Raw genomic sequence first — 21,912 nt, 5'->3', positions numbered from 1 at the left:
TTTCTATTATGTTCTGACTGCATGTACGTCACACATATATTCTTACATATTCACACATGTTCAGATCAACCTCATTAAGGGAATAAACAATTGACTTGATTACTAACTATTCACTCCACACTGTGACGACAACACTCAAAGTAAAGTACATCTGACCTGTCTTGGTTATGTGTTCTTAGTTGTTTAATTCTTGACCAGTCTGTTACAAATCTTACCCTGAAAATGCCCAGTCTCCTGATTTGGAAGCCACTACAGCTCATGAGTGAGCCCATTTCTGCTCCATCATCAAGTGTGGCAAAAAAACGTGTGCAGAGAGGAAGTCTGTATGGAAATTTGCAGATGGTAAGAGAAAGAGAGAGAAGAGAGGTGGAATGTAGAACATGAAAAATAGAAGTTTTAAATATTGAGGCTTTAAGAATGAATGAATAGATTAGGGCTGGGGAAAGTGGACCTCTGCTAAAGGACTCCTGGTGTGTGTACAGTATGCACAGATAAGTAGTCATCTTGTCTTTGCTATACACTCATCCTATTTTCTTCTGGAACTTTGGGTAGATGTTTAAAGTTGATGAAATGGATGGTGCTGCAGTCACCACACTCCCCCCGCCCCATTTCTTATCCCTAGCCTTGGGGCTCCCTGGGTGTCTATGGTTAAGTGCCTTAAGAGCTGCTGATTATTGTGATTTTCTTTAACCAGCTCGACACATTCTTTGCTTTTCAATTTTTGATGTCAGTACTAATGTGTTGGGCCAAACACGCTGGAACTTGTTAAGATTCTCCAAATAGCTTTTTTGTGCTGGAAAAATCACACCAGTGACAGGCCCTCCTCTCCATCTCCCCGAGCTTTTATGCAAGTGCTATGCCCCCTACTGTCCCCATCACTCTGTCTCACAGAGGAACTGACATTTAGAGTCAGAGCTCAGATACCAACAACACCTATTATTCTTTTAAAACTTCGTTTCTCTCTATATTTCCCCTTTATTCCATTTAAATGCTGAATGTAATAAAGTTGCCAAAACTCTCCCTCCATTGGAGTGAAAACCATTCATTTGTCATCTCAATTTAAGATTCCTGACTCCAAATAGAAGGATATTCTCTGTGGACGTAATGGGACATTTAGCAATTCATTCATTTTCTTCACATGCTACTTATTTAGGCGCTCAGCGGTTGGCGGCTTTGATGTGGAGTGCTGAAATTATAAAGACATTACATATCATAAAAATATAAATGAAAGAAAACACAGACCTTCTTTTATATCAGGCTAAATTGACTGCTGTCATATTAAGGGTATTTTGTTTTATAAATTATACCCGTTTCAAGGTATTCCCTTGAGTCACTACATTGTCTTTTATTTCCTTTTCCTTTTTTTTTTTTTTTAACAAAATAGGCTTTTCTTTTCCAATACATCGATGCAAAAAACTATAAAGGACTCAAATTTAGAAATTAATGTGTCTGATACCAAACTTCACTTGGAATTTGCAGTACTGGGTCAGCAAGGCAATCAAGGCATGCATAATTTGCTAATTCTAACTTACATCATTATATGTTGGACATAACAAAAGGACTTTGGAATAAAACCAGATTCATGAATTATATCCTTCAGCATTTAGTTTTTTGAAAATGTTCCACAAGTATGGCTGCTTATCTTAGTCTGTTTGGGCTGCTCTAAGAAAATACTACAGACTGGGCAGTGTATAAATAATAGAAATTCATTTCTCATAGTTCTGGAGGCTGGGAGTCCAAGATCAGGGTGCCAGCATGGTTGAGTGAGGGCCCTCTTCCAGGTGGCGTGTTTTTCCTTGTATCCTCACATGACAGCTCTGTTGGCCCTCTTTTATAAAGACATGAATCCCATTCGTGAGGGCTCTACCCTCATGATCTAATCACCTCTCAAAGATCCCCACTTCCTAATACCTACCTTTCTGACATATGTGTTTTAGAACACAACATTCATACCAAAGCACTACCTCTTTAATACATGCTCTATGAAGCTAAGGTTTTTCTAAATGCACCAATAACTTCAATGATCCATTCCGTGACTATTCTTCATAAATGCACTTAATCCTGTTCCCAGGTTTAGTCCCTGTGGAGTGGGCATGGCCAGCAGAAAGGAGCTAGCAGCTCATAAATGGAAGACAGGAATACCTGGACTAGGAATGTCACAGGGGCCATGTGTGGGGTTGGCCAGTATGCTGGAGATGGTGAGGGCTTTGTTTGGTTACTGCTATAAAGACATGAGATTGAGTGTCCTCCAAAAGATCGAACCTGAGGAGATGCTAGAAGAGGGCTGTGAGGTCATAGAAGTCATTGTAAAGAAGAGAAGAATGAAGGTCAAAGATTCAGCTGAAAGAGGCCAGGGCAATAGGAACAATGAGAATAGGAATCAGCAAAGGTAAAAGCAAAGAGATTTCTTGTGAATGGTCTGAGATAAAATATTAGCCAGATTTTCTTCATTGCCTATTATTTCTAAATATTACAAACTCATCTTTTTACAATTGACCATTTTTGTCTAGACTTGACTGTTTTTATTAGCTAAAAATATATATTTAGGAGTAAGTACTTCCTGGGATCTCATGCTTTGACCTAATACTATTTTGTTCAACCTTCAAGAAAGGGTTATTCTTTCTAGTATTACAGTATTTAATAAGAGGTACAAGGTTCCCCCTCCATTTCTCATTCCCTCTTTTTTGAATGGATCAGTGCCTCTGTTCCATCCTCACATGACAGTCTATCTGACTTCTCTGTCATTTGAGCTGAAATTCTCTTGGTGTTCTTTAGCCTGCACCTTGGGATTTAGGGATGGAATATCATGGGGAAGTTTCTCCTAGTTAGTGATAGACTCCTGATGAGTACCCTAGCTCCTGACCCCCAGCCTGAACTCTCCCTTGTGCCATACTGCCTTTTGTTTAAAATTAAGAACCGTGATGGCTTAGACACTCTTGCCCCTATCAGGTTGCTCCCTCCTGCCTTGTTAGAGCTTATCTAGTAACTCTGGCAATGATTTGCAAATTATAGTGTAATAAATTCTTAATCCACTTTTATTTTAACATCTTCATTAATTATGTGGAAGAGGGAGACAACCGCCCGCTAATTAAATTTTCAGATGTTGCTAAATTGGGAGGAGTTGCAAACCCAGCTGAGAGCCAAAATGAAACATAAAGGAATCTGGAGAAGTTTTGGGGAAGTGCAGGTAGAAGACCAGAATGAGGTTAAAATTGGAAACAAAGACAACACTGAGGTCATCTATAAAGAAGGAAAAACAGCTCCATAAACCCAGAGGCTGGAGCAGCCTGGGGAACCAGGCCAATTACAGATTCTGACAGAGTGATGACGGGGGTCAGCGTGGGCAGAGTGACAGATTTCAGTTTTCTCCTCCCAGAAAGGAGCCATGCCTCCCAGAAAGGAGCCTGCTATGTCGTGATGGCATCAAGCTTGATGGTTTTGGTCACAATGACATGTAGAAGCAATTAAAGAGAGTACACCAACAACTCAGGGATGTGCAAAGCTTAGTTTCTTGCATTCCTCACAGTGCCTTGCACCTGGCTGGACACGTGGCAGATGATAAAGATTGAATTAGTTAGTTAATATATGTGAAACTGGTTTGGACAAAAATACAAAGCACAATGGGAAGAGAAAAGATTATTATTATTTTTTTACCAGTCTTTGTTAATTTAAATTTAATTGAAGTTGATTAGGAGAAAAATGGCATATGTAGACAAAGAGGAGAAATAGCAGCTAAAATGATTAACAAGGATTTCTCCTCCTAAGTGTACTTGCTCCATTTCTAGGAAAGTGACTTAGGTTTCTAGTATGCTGAGGTCCTTTGGTGACTGATCTATGTCCCAGGAGTGAAATACCTTTGATGGTTTCATTAACTCTTTCAGGACAGGTTATACGAAGGGTGAGTTAGGAAGAATGGCCACTGAGGTCAAGGTAGTACATTTGAGCACTATAAACAGCATTGCCATTGCATAAAGGAAAAAATTTTTTTCCTAGAACTACTAATTGACTCCTTTAACCTGGCCATAATCTTTTCCCGTCAGTCACATTGACCTTAATCAACTCCCGATTGTGGGCATATCATCTCACTGCAGCATGACAGTGTGAGTCAAGCCTATACCTACTTATTCTAGGTGTCAGGCCCTAAATAACACCACAGAGGCTGTGAATCCTGACAAGTATCCACTCAACTATATCCCATTGGTTACAAAAGATGGTAAATAAAGGATCCAGAGAGATGAATGCCCAGGGCACTCCCATCCCCAGAACTGGATAAAAGCCTAAAGGCTTTGGTATTTGTCGTACTAGGAAGGAAGAAGTAATTTGATCATATATAAAAAATAGCATTAAGATTTTTTTCCTACAGTAGACTCTGAACTCTCAGAGGCCATGGGATATTACTTCCTTTTTCCTTGTATCTTCTGCAGTGCATAACAAGGTATGAACAAAAAGGGCCACTCAGTCACTGATGGATAGCATTAGGGAGAAATATTGCTTCTTTCCAAGTAACTACTTCCTCCCATTTAGAAAAAAAAAATAGGGATAAATGTGCTGTTATTTTTGTTTGTTTGTTTGTTTTTTATAACTCTCCAAAAGAAAAGAAAGGGGTGGGTAGATATGACACATTTTTCAGTCCAATAAAAGGCAGATAGATCGTCCGCCAAAAAGCATCAGATGGCTCTTTTGAGAAAACATTGACTTTTGTCACCTCCTAGCTTCCACCTAGTGTGTCAGGGAAAGCAAGAAATTAAAATAGCCAACCAGTAGGTTTAGGATTATATGGAACAAGGCTAATTGGTTTTTCACCTTATTTTCCCTGTCATTCCTTCAGGGATTAGGTTAAGCCTCTGTATATGTTTCATCAGGGAGTCATTGGGATTACACCTTGCCTTTCTGTCTATCATGCTGACAGCGCCTGTAATGTTGACTCGATTTTGATAAGCCCTACCACTCGTCATGCAACGTCTTTTAGTCAAAACAGGTATATAATTTATGGTGCCCAAAGCAGTTGTTAGTGTAAAAGAATTAACTGGGAGGGAGACATGTGCACATGACAGTCTCTGAATTGTTAAGTGGCTATTCCTGCCTGCTTTGTGGAGATTGGCTTTTTTTCCTTTGAAGTTCTTAAGTAAGAGATAGACACATTTGTCACTCAAATGTTGTGTTTTTTCCTGCTTAGGGAATAAAAACTTCTTTACCTGCCCTCTCCCCGCACCCCCCCCCCCCGCCACCGCCCACCGCAAACACACTTTAGCTCAGTGTTCTAGGTATTAAAAAACTCCCAGGTAGAAAAAATGGTGGAGAGTACTAGAGTTTGGCAGTGAGTTGGGGGAGTCAGCACCCAGAAAATGGCTGTTGCGTGAGTGACAGGATGAGGGTGAGTGGTGAGGGTGTTGGGGCAGTTCTGAGGCATCAGGTAAAGTGAGGCAAGGGCTGTCAGGATACCTGCTGGGCACTTTCTCTAGGAATTGTAGGCAAATGGAATAAGGAGCCCGAGTCAATCTTTGGGAAGCATCAGGATAGGCATCGTGGGGCTTGCTGTTTCTAAGGATGCTCAGGCATATCACTGCTCAGATTCTGAGGTTCAGCAGGCTGGAATAGCATATCCTAACTGACCCAGGTGTTATGGCTTAAATTATGTCCCCTTAAAAAAGGTATGTTTTAGTCCTGACCCCTGGTACCTCAGAATGTGACCTTTTTGGAGATAGGGTCTTAACAGAGGTAATCAAGTTAAAAATGAGGATTTTAGAGTAAGCCCTAAGCCAATATGACTGCTGTCCTTATAAAAAGCCCTCTGGGCAAAAGAGTCCCAGGGCAACACTTCTATCACGTTCTATTACTCAAAGCAATTCCCAAGGCCATCACAGTTTTAAAGAGAAAAAGGATCATCCCTACTTCTTGATGTGAGAAGTGACACTCTTTACAGGAAATGGAGGGTTCTAAAATCCTCCATTTAGGCAGCTGTATTTGAAAACTGCCACTATAGAGATTTAATGGCATTAGATGGTATTTATAATCAGCAATATGCACCAGCTAATCACCTCTAGGAACCCCTTCCTCTCCCAATGTGGTGACTAAAGTTACTAACTGCATACAAAGAGAACAGTGGCCATCAGAGTACCAGGTTTTAACAGCTGTGTAGACAGTCCTGATGGAGATATTTGAGGCCTGAAATTTAGGCTTGTGGACTAAATAGGATTGTCTATCTTTTTCTTTTTTTCTTTCTCTAAATATTCATAGAGGAAGAAAATTGAGGTGAGACAGACAAAATTCTTAATACTCACCTAGAAGTCTTCTAAAATCGCTGTAATACTTAACATTCCCTCTAACAGTGAATGAGCGTTCCTGTTGCTCCACATCCTCATCAGCACTTGCTATCGTTGGTGTTCAGGATTTGGGGAGTTCTAATGTTTTAATTTGGATTTCCCTGATGACAAAGGCTATGGAGTATCTTTTCATATGCTATTTGCCATGTATATACCTTCTTTGGTGAGGAGTCTGTTAAGGTCTTGGGCCCATTTTTTTAACCAGGTTGTTTATTTCTTTATTGTTGAGTTTTAAGTGTTCTTTGTATGTTTTGAATACCAGTCCTTTATCAGATATGTCTTTTGCAAATATTTTCTCCCAGTGTATAGCTTATCTTCTAATTCTCTTGATGCTGTCTTTCACAGAGCATATGATTTTAATTTTAACAAAGTCCAGCTTATCAATTATTTCATTTTTGGATTATGTCTTTGATGTTATATCTAAAAAGGCATCACTACATCCAGGGTCATTTAGGTTTTCTCCTAGATGTTATCTTCTAGGAGTTTTATAGTTTTGCATTTTACATTTAGGTCTGTGATCCATTTTGAGTTAATTTTATGAAGGGAGTCAGGTCTGTATCTAGTTTCTTTTCTTTTTCTTTTTTCTTTTTTTTTCATGCAGATGTCCACTTACTCCAGCATCATTTGTTGAAGAGACTATCTTTGTCTCATTGTATTGCCTTTGCTGCATTGTCAAGATCAGATGACTATATTATTAGGGTCCATTTCTGAGCTCTCCATTCTGTTCCATTGAACTATTAGTCTGTTCTTTCACCAATACCACACTCTCTTTATTACTGTAGCTTTATAGGAAGTCTTGAAGTTGAGAAGTGTCTTTTCTTCAACTTTGTTCTTTTTTCTTCAATATTGTGTGTGCTATTCTGGGTTTTTGCCTCTCCATATAAACTTTAGAATCAGTCTGTCAATATTGATGAAGTAACTTGCTGGGATTTTGATTGGTATTGTGTTGAATCTATAGATTAAGTTAGGAAGAACTGACATCTTGACAATATTGAGTATTTCTATCCCTGAGCATGAAATATCTATCCATCTATTTAGTTCTTTATTTCATTCATCAGAGTTTTGTAATTTTTCTTATATAGATCTTATGTATATTTTGTTTGATTTATACCTAAGTATTTCATTTTGGGGGGTGCTAATATAAATGGTATTGTATTTTTAATTTCAAATTCTACTTATTTGTTATTGCTATATAGGAAAACAATTGACTTTTGTATATTAGCTGTGTATCCTGCAATTTTGCTATAATTACTTATTAGTTCCAGGAGTTTTTGTCGATTCTTTTGTATTTTCTATAAGGCAATCAAGTCATTTTTGAACAGAGATAGTTTATGTTTTCCTTCCCAACCTGTATACATTTTATTTCCTTTCCTTGCCTTATTGCATTACCAAGGACTTCCACTACGGTGTTGAAAAGGAGTGGTGAGAGGGGACATCCTTGCCGCCTTGTACCTGAGATTAGTAGGAAAGCTTCAAATTTCTCACCATTAAGTTGATGTGATCTGTAGGTACTCTTTATCAAGTTGAGAGAGTTTCTGTCTATTCCTAGTTTACTGAGAATTTTTTTGTTATGAATGGGTGTTAGATCAGCTTAATTTTTACTTTTCTCCAACACACCTAACTTATGAACACCTAACTCCCAGCATGTATACTGATTGTGTGGGCTTTTTATAAAACTACTTTATTCAATGGTTATAGCCTGGTGTCATATCTTACTTCTGAGACCCTACCAAAGTGTTATTCTTTCTTATTTCTCTCACAGTGCCTAGCAAAGTGTTGAATACATGGCCCATAGTCTATAACTATTTAATGCAATTCATGAGAAAAATAAATACAAATTTGAGTTCATTCTAAAGTATCAAATTAATTCTTTCTTAATGTTTAATAAACTTTCTTAAAGTTTATAATAATCCTATAAGTTTATCAATATAAATTACAGTGGCAACACTTAAATAATACAAATTAACAACATTTAGAATGCAGGTGAACTTATTTTAGAGTGACACAAGCATATAAAAGAGATCTATATTCACCTTCCAGTCTAATGAATCATGCCCTATGTATGTCAATGTCCTGTCAGGAAAAACAGAAAACCATTCTAAGTATTCCATACAGAGAAAAGCAAGCTTGGAAATGTAGTTTCAGCCTTTCTATTATGACAGTTGAGAAGAGGGTATATGAGAGCAAATGTAGAACTGAAAGACAAGAGATACTAGGTGGTGCAGTTTACCCCCTTTGACTTCTTAGCATCCATATACATCCACCTCTGCCTATAGTTAAATTTTTATATAATGATAATAAAAATATCTTGTTTCTACCTCAGAGAATGCAACTAACCCTCATACTAATGAAGGTATAGCTTATTCTCTCCTGAAAAGTGCAGACACAAAATCATGTCTATATCTAGGTTTGGGTACTGTTAAGCTATTTATTTATCTATTCTGTAACCTAAAGACTAAATTCCTATATTAACCATCGCCAACATTCCTTATACCAAAACATAAGGAAAAGACAGAATAGAAAACTGATTAACATATACAAAAATGTACATACAAATCAAACAAGGAAATATGCACACTGTTACCGTTCTCAATTCTGAAAGTGATTATGAGTCTATAATTGATATTTATAATTTTCTTATTTTACTACCCATTCATTCTACGTCCTTTGCTTGCAACCAGCATCTCGGTGTTTTACAGTTCTTCCATTGATGGCTAACTCACATTTCATTTCCATAAGTCTGACTTTAGTAGTCTGGTTTTATTGGATTACTATAGTTTTCATTTACTATTAAACTTAGATGTCCTAAGAGATGTTTCCGAGCATCCCTTAAGGCCTAGGAATATGTTGTCAGTACTAGAATCTCTGGAATCACAATCCCCCATGCCACCTCCACTTGGCAGAAGGCAGTAAACTCTCTGTTCCAGGATTCCTCTCCCTCTGTTTTCCCCTGCCATCCCAATATGTGATAGGTTACTTTTTTACCCTAATTACACATTTTGAGCTGCAAGTCATTTGTAATGATTTATGGCAGCTGTGCTTTTGCCAATCTAACACAGTATTTTTCTTATTACTTAATTGTTTTAGCAGTGCTTCAGCCATTAGTTTCTGAGTTCTGAAAACAGGAAACAGAAGTCTTCTATTATAGAAGCCTGCCTAATTAGCTCAGAGGCTGTCTAATGGGGGCTATTAAAAATGCAAATGAGCTATGATCAAACAGTGAAAAGTTTGGTCCTGACAGGATATACTAATGCATTTCCCCCCTTGCAAAATGTACTACAATCCTGAATATAAGACATGTAAAATAGAGCCTTCTTGGTGATTGGGTTCCCTTCACTTGGGCTTGGTGGCAGCATAGCAAGAGCTCTCAAGGAAACCATTCTTATTTTCTACCTCTTAATCTAAAGCTGTGGTTCTCAAACTTTAGCATGCATCAGAATCACCTGGAGGGCTTATCAAAACAAAGATTTCTGGAACTACTCCCAAAGTTTCCATTTCAGTAAGTCTGGGGAGGGGCCCAAGAACTTGCATTTCTAACAGGTTCCTAGGGAATGCCAAAATTGCTTATCTGGGGACTCTTTACTTGGGGAACCACTGGTCTAAAGCCCCTTGGTTTCTTGTCTCTACTCTGAGTTCAAAAGCTCCTTTGTCTCTTCCTTCCATGCCATTCTCCTCTGGGCTTTTCTTTTTTTCTCATTTGAATAAAAACACAACATCAGATCTAACCTCCTATCAATTTTTAAGTGTAAAATATAGTATTTTTACTTATAGGTACAACGTTGCACATCAGATCTGAAACTTATTCATCTTGTGTAAATGATATTTTATACCTGTTGATAGTAACTCTCCATTTCCTTCTTCCCCAGCCTTGGTAACCACCCATCTATTCTTTGCTTCTATGAGTCTGACTCTTTTAGATACTTCAAATAAATGAAATCATGTAGTATTTGTCCTTTTGAGATTGGCTTATTTCACTTGGCGTAATGTACTCAGGTTCATCCACATTGTCATTATTACAAGATTTCCTTCTTCTCTAAGGCTGTATTCAGCCTTAATGTTCCATTGTATGTATGTACCACATTTTCTTTCTCCATTCATCTGTTGATGGACATTTAGTTTTTTTCTGTATCTTGGCTATTGTAAATAGCACTGCAGTGAACATGGGAGTGCTAATATCTCTTTGAGATCCTCATGTATTTTGGATAAATACTCAGAAGTGGAATTGCTGGATCATATGGTAGTTCTATTTTTTAATTTTTTGAGGAACCTCCACACTGTTTTTTCATAGTGACTGAACCATTTTGCATTCCTGTCAATTGAGTACAAAGGTTCCAATTTCTTTATCCTCACCAACATTTGTCTTTTTTTTTTTTTTTGATAATAGCCATCCTAATAGGTGTAAGGTGGTATCTCACATATTGTTAAGATGTACACACTACCCATACAAATATATAATAGATTCAAAGCAAATCTCTATGAAAATTTCATTAGCATTTCTTACAGAAATAGAAAAAAAATAATTCTAAAATTTATATGGAACCACATAAGACTCTGAATGGACAAAACAATCTTGACAGAGATGAACAAAACTGGATTCATACTTTCTGATTACAAAGCTACAGTAATTAAAACATTATGGTACTGGCATAAAGACAGACATACGGACCAATGTAACAGAATAGACAGCCTAGAAATCTGTGCACATATGGTCAGCTGAACTTTGACAAGCATGCCAAGAATATGTAACAGGGAAAGGATAGTCTTTACAATGAATGGTATTGGGAAACAGGATATCCATATCCAAAAGAATGAAATTAGATCATTTAATCAACAGAGTGAAAAGGCAACCAGTGGAATGGGAGAAAATATTTGCGAACCATATATTTAATAAGGGATTAATTTCCAAAATATATAAGGTGCTCCTTATATATGATTCAATAGAAAGAAATAATAACCTGATTTTAAAAATGGGCTAAAGACTTTAATAGACATCTCTCTAAAGAAAACACAAGTGGCCAAAAGAATACGAAAAGATGCACAATATCATTAATCATCAGAGAACTTAACTCAAAACCACAATGAGCTATCCCCTCATATCTGTTTGGATAGCTTTTTCATAACTAACAATCTGAGAATGGCTTAGTTAAACCAATGTTGACTCGTTAGAATAGCTTCTCTGACTCTCTTTCAACCCAAATCAGGGTTATGTACATGTCCTTTGTGATTATGTAATTATCATATTACTCAGTTCATGAGGGGCAGATCTATGTTTTGTGGAGTCTGAGGCTTATATAAATCGAGGGATCTTCTTTAAGAGAAAGAATTAAAAAATTAATATAAAATCGAATGAGGATCCCTGAAGTTTCCCACTTAATTTGCCCTTGCACCACATTATGCTGAATGACTTGATTCTTTGCATCTCTCTCTCTCACTAATTAGTGAGTTCCTCATGGACTAGGATTGAATCTTATTTATCTCCATGGTCCCATATCCTATACAGTATCTAGCACATAGAGGATGCTCAATAGATGCTTATTGACTTAATCTGTTTACATCAATTTAACACTGAAAAACTCCATGCCAGATTCCCCCCTCCCATAGGTTTCCAGTGGCACTGGTGCAACTCCCTGACCACATTCCCCACCACCATTCCCACTCTGACCTCTTGGAGCCCCATCAAACTTTTCATTTTCCCCAAGCACTTGAGGTTCTTAACTGCCTCCTTGTATTTCTCTGTTTTCCCTTCATTACCTGGAAAAGTTCTACTCACCCTTCAAGATCCACTGCAAGTTTCATCTCCTTTTGGAAATGTTCTGAGTCTTTCAGGCAGAAAAAGTCCTGCAGTTCTTTGTTTAGACATTCCTTACAACATGCATCAGGTCTCTCTGCCTGACACTTTTCTGCTAGCCTAGTATAGAAGGTCGTGTAGGTTGCAAATAACCTGAATAACCATCTTTGGTCATCCAACCCTCTTTTATTCATCTCTGTAACCCCAGCACCCTGTAAATTTGTGATAATGCAAATGAAAAATGAATAAATAAAGGATAAACTTATTCTTGCTAATGATGTCTGAAGAGGGATATCTGTTATGCCAGAGCAAGAGGATATATGGAGAAAGGAGAGTCTTCCTGTGGCCAAGATCCCTTTGTAGCCCCTCATTCTTCTACTCATTTTAGTGAGAGTTTAATCCAACCAAGTGGCCTCATTCTTACCCCCACCCCCATCTTGCTCCTGGCAGTGACCTAGGAGTTCCTCTGTGTTTCTCTCCTTTCTTTCCTTTTGCCTACTCACAGCTCAGGAGCTGATTGTATTTGCACTTTGAAAGAAAATAATTTGAACTGGCACTCAGGTCCTGGGACGCCTGCCCTAGCACCTCCTGTGAAGGGGGTGAGCAGTAGGGTGAGGAGGGACAGGCCATGCTGGTGACATTCTGCCTAAGGAAAGTATAGCAACTGGGACCTAGCCCCAGACCTGAAGGAAGGCATCAGCAATTAGAGCTGGATCTCACAGAACAGCGTTCTCCAGATTCAACAAGCTATAATCAAGTGCTGTCTTTTCATTACTTCATTGGTGCATTAATGGAAAAGAAGCATCCTGTTGATTGCAATTCTTATTGCTGCTGTTCAAGCCTTGCCCAGTGGATTTGGGTATTTTGAGGAGGGCTCTGACTGAAAGATGCCCTGGCTGCTAGCTGCCACTCTTCAGGTCTCCTTGCCTGTGACTGCTCCTTTGTGTCCAGAATATAAAATGAGGCAGAGGCAGTCCAGGCTAGAGCCTGCAGGTACTTAGGGCTCTCCAACAAAAACCTTCTGATCCAGACTGAAGTACCCATCCTGGCTCCCAAGAAGCAATCTGCTTTCCCTCCTTCTCCCCCAAGTCTCTATCTATGGAATCTGGGTTCCTCAACTCTGCCTCATGCTGAGAATCCTGTTTCCTCTATTACACTGGTACCTGGCCGGGTGAAGAGTTCTCTTTTTTCCTAGCAGTCATATCTCACAGAGAACCTGAGTTTGGCTTCTAAACAGAGGATTCTGAGAATCTGTACATACTGCCTCCTAACTATTCTGGCAAAACTGTTTTTGAACTGCCAAGTCTGTCACTGGGGAAGCAGGAGCATCACAAATATTGAGGGCACTTCTGCTGCCACCCAAGCCATGGTGCTTAATCCAGAATAAAGGACCACAGGTGCCCTTGTTCCTGAATCAATGTTGTCCTTGCCTGCCAGGGGGCCTCTTGTTACTTGCTGCCCATCTTGCCACCTCTTCAATTCAAATGACCCTGATGCAACTTAATCCTTTAATTAGACAATTAGCACATCTCCTTTGAATAGGATTTGTCCTTGTGGGGCTAGGGAAAGAAATAGCACATCATGGAAGAAAGATGAACAAGCAATTCAGTTTGTGGAAAGTGCAAAGGGAAGTGGTTTGGCCTTTGTAAGGGACAGTGGTGGAACAACCAGCAGCTCCCTAGGCTACTCTTCTTAGGACAAGGCTGAGATTCAGTTCTTAACAGTTTGCAAATATACACTGTGTCCTTAGGTCCTTGAGGTGGGGACAGGTCGGACTCCTCCTTGGCAGGCCCATACTTCTACCTTCCCTTTCCTTTTCTTCTCCAGGCTTTAAAACATCAGCCACCATTCACTGTAAGTTTTCTCTGTGCTCGTCCCCATGCTAAACCCTCTCCTCTCCTAGATGGTCCTCTGTATTCCTCAACTTCTCACTCCCATCTCCCTGGGCAAACATTGTCTAGAACTGACAGCCCCAGAGGTGTCAGAATACAGCTTGTAGGCAAGGCATAATCACAGAGTGGAGACCCCCACCTGCATGGCTCCATGGGTTCGTGGGATGCTGACAATTACAGACCCTTGAGGCCTGGAGGAATCATCTTCCCCAAATGCCTCCAGGGTGAAAAAGACTAGTTTGGCACCTCTGTCTGGGGCTTTAAGAGTTATTTTTGTCCTTGAAGTCTAATAGTGGGTTATTGGTAATTATAGGAAAATAAATGGGGTAGAAATAAAGGGTTTTTGGAGATTTTTTTTCTGGTCCCAGTATTATATTTTGAATTTCCTATTCAGTTAGACACAACTCCTGAGACTATGACCTCTATGATTATAGCAGAAGAAACCCCCATCATCCACAAGCCCATGATTTCCACTTTGTTTGTATCCCTCTAACTGGCATAATTTCTTTGGAAACCACAGAGAAGGGATGTTACCTAAATGCTTGTTTTGCAGGGTGCCATTTTCATGCATCAAGTTCACTTGAGGCAAGGGCACACAGGAGCCCAGTAGGTCTCCCTTCATTGATCTTCATTCAGCGTATTCAGAACATTTGCTCTGTCAGATGCTTTTAGTGGCTCCCTACTGCCAACAAACTGAAAGCCTCCCTCCTCAGCTGGGCCTTCCATTTCCTCTACGATTGGCTTGCACACTCTTGCTCAACCACTCCATCTTATTCATTCATTCATTTCATCATTCATTCCATAAATGTGGACTCATTCCATAAATGCCACCTCTTCTATGTTACAGAACCTGCTTTAGGCTCTGGGGGTATAAACAAGATAACAATAATCTCTTCTGTTTTCAAAAGTCTAATAATCCGGAAGAGGACAAAGACACAAACCCAAACCACCAGAAGCATTGTCTGTGAGTGTGATGGAGGGCTGCTTAGGGCAAAGCAAGGGCGCAAAGATAGAAGAGGTCCATTACATGTGGGAATGGGGCTGCCAGATAGACCAGAAAGGTTTCATAGAGGAAGTGCCTCCATGATGTAATTACATGAATGTGGAGAAGCCCTTCCAGCTGGAAGCAGTGTCTTTAGTAAGGCCAAAGAGGAATAATGACCACAGTATACTCAGAAACTACAAGCCAGAACACAGCTGGCCAGAAAAAGGCTGGGTGGGAAAGCAAAGGCCGGAGTGTATAGAGCAACAAGTAAGCTATGGGAGCCATTAATAGATGCCGTGTGTATATGGATAGTGTGTGTGTTGGTGGGGGGAGAGGTATTAACATGATTAGATCATAAGCCTCAGAGTGAAAGACTATACTCAGCCTGCTTAGAATGTGTGTGTATGTGTACTTGTGTTTAAAGCATATAATTAGATAACTAGTTTCTTGAATACTTAAAGGAGCAGTACGGTTAGAATAATATTTTTTATGGTGACAGTTAACAAAATCCAAAAAGTTTCAGCTGTACACTTTAACAGTAAGGCATACATATATATTTACACATAATAATTATTTTAAACATGAAAGATATGAGTAACTTAGAAGACATCCAATGATTGATTTAATTGTAAAATGTGTAGTCTCAAACTTTATGGCTCAATAGCCCCTCTTATGTATGCAGTAAAACCCCAAACATGTTTGTGAAGGCCATCGGTTATTTTTGAGAGTCCCTAGGCAGTGACACATGGGCTAGCAGAACTATTTCTTCTCTCAGGGGCACCATGTGGCTCCTACCTCCTTTGTCTACAATTGTGGGGACACTGACTTCAGGGGGCAGCATTTTCAGGATGAAAACATCTCCCCCCAGTTCTTGGCCACACAGATTTCAAAGTAGCTGAACTTGAAGCAGAGACTCACAGAGCTCCTCCTGAAAAGCTGCATCCATTTCTGCCTTTTTCCTTGGCCAGGTGACCAGGACCTGCCCTGGGTTCACATCATGGGCAAAAGCTATTTCTCTCCTCCTTCTCATCCCTGTCCCCTCAAATGACTTGTATCATCCCTAAACACAAATGCTTCTATTTTGCTGCTTATTCTGACAGCAGTAAACATGTACTGTTACAGACACCAAAGACCCTGGCATCTGTACATTAAGAGCAGACAATACTGGAAGAATGCACAGAGATTCAAGTTGCAAAAGCTAGCGTATAATTCTTGAAAAAAGAAGAGGAGATAATGTGGGAATGGTGAGAATCAGCTTAAAACATATCTATTTGATCTCAACTTTGATAATTAGAAAGAAATATAAATGCATATTTGGAAAAGTATTAGAAATTAAAAAGTCACCATTTTTCATTACAAATAACTACAGAATGTATAAGCAGATAGACCATATCTACAGACTGAAAGACAGAAAACTAAGGCAGCAGCAGGAATGCCGAAACAGTGGAAAGCTTGCAACAAGACAAAAAAGAGTAGGGCAAAGTACATGTTATCCCAATAATTATAACTGCTTTAACTTTCAGTATTAAAATTGATGACTTTCATGTTGGGATAATGAAACTCTTAAGAGAAAGAATCACCTAAAGAATAAGGAAGAAAACTTAGAAATAAAAGGATGGATAAAGACAAAACAGAAAAAACACAAAGGAAATTAATCCTGCAAATATTAATATCAGTCTATGTATAATTATAGTAAAACACATTGAATAATGATCAATAGTGTTTATCATATGTGAAGTATTACTTTAAAAAGAATTAACATAGTGTAAGAAAATGGAGACAACTGCCCTAGTAGAATCTTCTTTTGAATTTAGTTTAGCTATAAAGGGAAGAAGAGAAATGGTGCAGTAAATATTGGAGATATTTGTCAAGGGAAGGTTAAAATATATATACTTTATTGATTTTTTTTTCTTTAGAAACAACACAGGTTTCATGTAGAACACTTGGAAAATAAAGAAAAGTAATGTAGAAGAAATCAAAGCTTACCCACAATCTCAGAAGCCAAGGGCAGCGCTCCTTTGACAGTGTTTTCCCCTTCTGAAGTGATGTGGTCTTAGAGAAGCCGTGGCCTGGGGGAGAGGAGTAAGCAGGAAGGGACCGCGTGAATATCCAGAAGGGAAAGGAGCTGAGTGGTGAGCACGGTCACTGTTTATCCCCCTTTCCCTTACTTAAACCCTAATGTCTAGAAACACAAAGATTCTGCTGCCTACTTTTCCTTTTCTCCTATAGTGCCAATATAACTAAGCAGGTGCAATAATTCAACAAGCAAAAGAGAAAGGGAGAAAGGAAGTGGAGTGATACACTGAATTCTTACTTTAGGATGTGGTTCCATAGTTAGCGGTTAGCACGTCTACTTTACATGCAGAAGGTCCTGGGTTCACACCCCAGTGGAGCCACATAGTCCATGGTCTATGGCCATGCCACCCTGAACAAGCCTGATGTCTGATCTCGGAAGCTAAGCAGGGTTGGGCCTCGTTAGTACTTAGATGGGAGACTACCTAGGAAGACCAGGTGCTGTAGGCATAAATAAATAAAAAAAATCTTACTTGCTTTTTAAAATAACAATTACATTCACTAAAAAATCAGAGAACATACAAAACTATCTGAGAAAAGACATTTAAGATGTAGCAAAGACGGGGAAGGAGACCAGGAGAAGAGAAAAACTCAAGGCCTCAAGTGTGACTTTCTTTCCTAGCTTTTAGAAAAGCAGAAGAGAAGGTGAAGCAGGGAGGGAAGAAACTGCTTAGAAATGGGCTTCCTATGGTAAAGAGGGTAGGAGAAAACTTAAACAGAGAAAAGAATTCAAGACAAGAAGCTCAGCTGACAGACAGCTGAGACCAATAAGTAGAAAGGTGAAACATTTTGCTAAGTACATAGTTCCCTTTAGCCAGGCTACACATGCAGCCTCAAAGGTAACTTAGAAATAAGCTTGCTCAGTTTTAGTGGCTTCCATATTTGTTTAGTGGCTTCCAGGTCAATATCCAGACCAACAGTGCCTTACCGAGAAAATTGGGTAGTCACCAAGAGCCCATCAAAATGGAATGTCTGCTGAGTGGAGGGATGAGATTGAATCAGGCACCATAGCCGGGAAGGCATCATATTCTGTGGGGAATAAGGCACATTTGACTTTTCACATCAGTGCAAGCTTTCTCAGGCTAGAGGCAGTTCAACAAATATAGTGGGGAAACAAGGCCTTTTTAATTTGGGGACTTTATGCCAGCAGTCACCTTACAGTAACAAAATACCAAAATTCTCCCTAATCTCTGAGACTGAGAACAGAAAGTACAGAAGTAGAGAATGTAGTAGGTGGGAAATATGGCTTAAAAGTACTTTTGGCTGTGGCTTCCAGATAATTATAATGGCGTCTGCTTCTTCCCCACTTGTGCCTGTCATCCTCAGTAGTAAGTTATGATGACGATGATGATTACTGATAATTAGCCCTTTCATGTATTTAGCATTTTCTACTTTCTAAAGCACTGCACATGGATTCCTCACTGTTAGCCTAGGAGACAGGAATGGCTGGCTCTGCTCTACCCAGCTTTGAAATGAGGAGCTAGGCTGCTGGCCCCTGCCTTGAGTCACACAGGTTGTTAGAGACCCTGGGTACCTAATGGTGCCCACTTCTCTCTTTCTCAACTGAATATTTTGTTCTTTAGAAGGCTAGGTATTTCTTTCTACATTTGAGGATATAATGGATAAGTATATGAATATGTATATTTCATCAAAATTTGAGTTATTGTATTTTAAGTATATAGCACTATTAAGTTTAGGGTGTATCTCTCCCTTCTTCCATCTTGTCTCTCTGTCTCTGTCTCTGTCTCTGTCTCTCTCTCTCTCACACACACACACACACACACATTCATCCATTTACTATAGATTTCAAAGCATTTTCCAAATAACAAGACATTACCTCCTTTGTTATGGTCGCTAGAACTTTTGGCAGGCTTGTCTCAGGTTTCTGCTTCTTCTATGTTTATGGAGCCCAATCTAGGGATAGAACTGGGTATCCACAGTACATTTAGAAAACTGGATTTGGAAGAGTATGCATGCAAGGTACCACCTGCATCTCGCCTTGGCTGACTGCTGACTATTCTCCATGATCTGGAGCTAATCCCGAGGATTAAGTGAGCATCTGCTCCGGGTTGCTGACAGCCGGATAGGTCCAAGCCATAAACAGAAGGGGAGTGTCAGGCTCTGGACGAACCAGCTAATGTGGAGAGTGCTAGGCTTCCTGGAGAGCCTTGGAGATTTGGCCCTGGTTGCTCTGCTCTGCCCTTCTGCATCCTGCTCTACTCTGCCTTCACCCAGGATCTCAGGGACACTATATACAGTGGTGATTAAGAGTCAAGGTCAAACTGCTAGAGTTTGTACCTGCTGCGCAGGCTTTATGTGCATTGAGTAAACTTGGACAGATTGCTGTGGGCAAAGAACCTTAGTTTTCTTATCCACAGAATGGGGATTGTGACAGTAATCCACTCTGAGTTCTCACAGTGAGTTTTTGCACTAATCGCCACTGGGATGCATATCATCCTGCAACTCCTTCTTTTGTTCCCTGCTCATCATTCCAGCTCAAATGTCACCTCCCGGTATTCAATACATACTGAATTTCCTTGTCTTCCACCATATATTATTTGGACGACTCTTTTGGCATGCACCTTGTTAGGGCCATGCATTTATTTGTCTGTTTAATGCATCTGAGTCTGTGAGCATCTCCTGGGGAGGGTCTGTTTCAGATCTTAATTTTCTGCAAACACACACACACACACACACACACACACACACATACACACACACACACACATACACGCACACACACATGCAAGGGAAGAAAAGGAAAGAAAGGATGGAGGGAGAAATGAATGAAGACACTGCCTTTGTTTTAATCATCTCAATGTTAGTTTCCCATATTTTCTCCTCCCTAAACAAAATGGCCTTTGAGAGCTGCACCTTGTTGCAGAAACTCAGCCAGAAGTCATCAGAGAGTGCTCTCAGCAGCTCAATGTTCGGAAGTAGAAAAATACCTCAATTTTGCAGTGAGACTAAAGTAGTGGTGGTAAAGCAGAAGACCCTAAGTCCCTAGGAAGCAGAGGGACTCCCATATCCTTTTTCAGGCACAGAGCATGTAAGAGTGAAACTTGAGCTCTCTCCTGAGGTAGAGCCTCACTTTGTCCCTAAACACCTTCTCTTCTTGAGATTCCTCCTGGAGATGGGAAACAGGCAGACAACATGTTGAAAGGGTCAGGTTCATCAAAAGTGAGGAGACTTTCTGGGGTTATAGGAGCTGAGGAGCACCACCATCTGGGCATTGCCTTGGCACCTGGGCAGGCACTGGCCCTGGTTAGGGAGGCTACAGATCTACCTGGATGGCCTTGGGCAAGTGGCCTAACTTCTGTGGCCTCGCACCTCATCTGGAAAATGTAAAGTCCAGGTCTCCTTCAGCTCTGACATGAGGTTGCTTGCCACAGCCCCTGCAGACATCAGTGCCTCCATGCACGAGACAGCAATTGGTATTTAAAATAATGGTGGTGAGTCATCTACAAGTGATGACAAAACAAGGTTGTTCTGATTTATTCACCACAGTTCCTCCAAATCTTGTAATCTTGAGAGCTGAGGGATTCTGCGGAGCTAAAGCTTTCAGATAACTGAACTCTATCCACTTTTAAATACCCAAATTGAATTTTGTTCTAAACTTAAATATATATAAACATCTTAAAAGATTGTTTTCTTTATATTTAATATTTTGTTCTAATTATTGTTCTCTTCAGGAAAGAAAAGATGGAGAGAATAGCTTGTACTTCTCTGGCTGACGCAGGGCCATCGTTCTGAGCACGAATGCTGCCAGTGCACGGGTGCCCCCCAACCCCCGAACTCCTCGGCTATGCAGTGGCTTTGAATTTTCTCTCCACTGACTTCTCCTGCATCTTTCCTCACTCCCTTCAGTCTCCAATGGTGTCACTGGGCAGGAACTAGAAGGGACAATGCTTTCATATATGCAGCCCCAGGCCTAGAGCAGGAAGGGATTTCCTCAAATTGTTGATCAGTGGCATTGCAGAGGGAGAACTAGCTCTTTATTTTGTGAGCCATAGTCTTAGAGAACTCCAGATGCCAGCTTGCCTAGTTTTCAATCATCATTTTCCTTCTCTAAGCCATCCAATTAGAGTTTCAAGGTTGGCTCTTCATAGAGTTGATTGATACTGTTGCTGATGAAGACTACCTCATCATAGAACCAACTGCATATCATATTTTCACATTCTTCAATTTAGGAAAAGTCTTTGGTGAGGGCTAATAAATAAAAAAAAAAAAACAATTGCCTAAGGTAGCAACCCAAGATCCTGTTCCTGCTTGGGTACTTGGAAGACAGCTGGCTAGAATCACATCTAAGCATTTTATCTTTTCTTTTTTCTCTGTCTCTTTCTCTTTTCATTCCTCCTTCCCCCTTCTTCCCTTTCCTCCTCCTCTTCCTCCTCCTTCTTTCTTCCTCTTTCTCTTTTTCTGTCTCTCCCTCTGTCTCTGTCTCTGTCTTTTTCTCTGTCTCCCTCCCTCTCCCTCTCCCTGCCCCCCACTTCTTTCTCTGGTTAAAGAGACCCTAATCGTGTGAAGCTTATTCCTAGTGTAAATCAACCATGATGCTGCTCTCACATTGTGTGCTCTGCAGGTCCAGAACTCCAGGGACCATTCACTTACTCAAAGCTCTTGGCTGGTGGTGTTAGCATACACCATCCTAGATGGGAAGTGAGAACTTGGTTGCCACCATGTGATCCAAACAATGAGGGAGATGGTTTCTCAAGACTGTGAAGGAGGTAAAGTTTACATTGTAAAATGATGGCATTTTCCTTAGAAAGGATGGATCGGCTTTGTACCATGCATCCCTTTTTCTCCAGCTCCTGTGAAAAATAAGCATATTCCCAGAATACGTGACTATAG

The 21,912-nt window shown here is 39.9% G+C and overlaps 1 pseudogene; it reads left to right on the top strand.

The window, feature by feature from the left end:
• Positions 1–17,395: 17,395 nt before the first annotated feature.
• On the top strand, positions 17,396–17,511 carry LOC111741583 (annotated as a pseudogene).
• Positions 17,512–21,912: the final 4,401 nt, after the last annotated feature.

The sequence above is a fragment of the Pteropus vampyrus genome, unplaced genomic scaffold (assembly GCF_000151845.1).
Source record: "Pteropus vampyrus isolate Shadow unplaced genomic scaffold, Pvam_2.0 Scaffold3, whole genome shotgun sequence".
NCBI classification, from domain to species: Eukaryota; Metazoa; Chordata; class Mammalia; order Chiroptera; family Pteropodidae; genus Pteropus; species Pteropus vampyrus.
Note: the sequence above shows the minus strand (reverse complement) of the source record. Positions and strands in the feature narration are given on the sequence as shown.